The sequence below is a fragment of the Frankliniella occidentalis genome, unplaced genomic scaffold (assembly GCF_000697945.3).
Source record: "Frankliniella occidentalis isolate FOCC.00 unplaced genomic scaffold, Focc_3.1 Scaffold492, whole genome shotgun sequence".
NCBI lineage: Eukaryota > Metazoa > Arthropoda > Insecta > Thysanoptera > Thripidae > Frankliniella > Frankliniella occidentalis.
Genome location: NW_026267610.1, coordinates 60,718 through 61,028, shown reverse-complemented (window position 1 = coordinate 61,028; position 311 = coordinate 60,718).

The window sequence follows — 311 nt, the reverse complement described above, 5'->3', positions numbered from 1 at the left end:
TTTTATCTAATATAATTTTAAAAAACACTTTTGGTCAAATTTTTGGTTCTCTTTAAACCTCCTAGTCAAAGAATGTGGTAGTAGTCCTACCACATTACTGCAAAGTATATGACCTACATTTACATAGTTAGAATAGCAGCCAAGTACTGGAAATATTGAAAACACTCCGGAAAGGATTGATAATTGCATCCTCAAAGTCACATTTTGCCTGTTCAAAGTTCCAGAATACTGACAAATACTATAGTACCGAGTACCAAGAAATACAGTGATGTACAAGTCACACAGCTAACTTAACATGATGATACTGGATC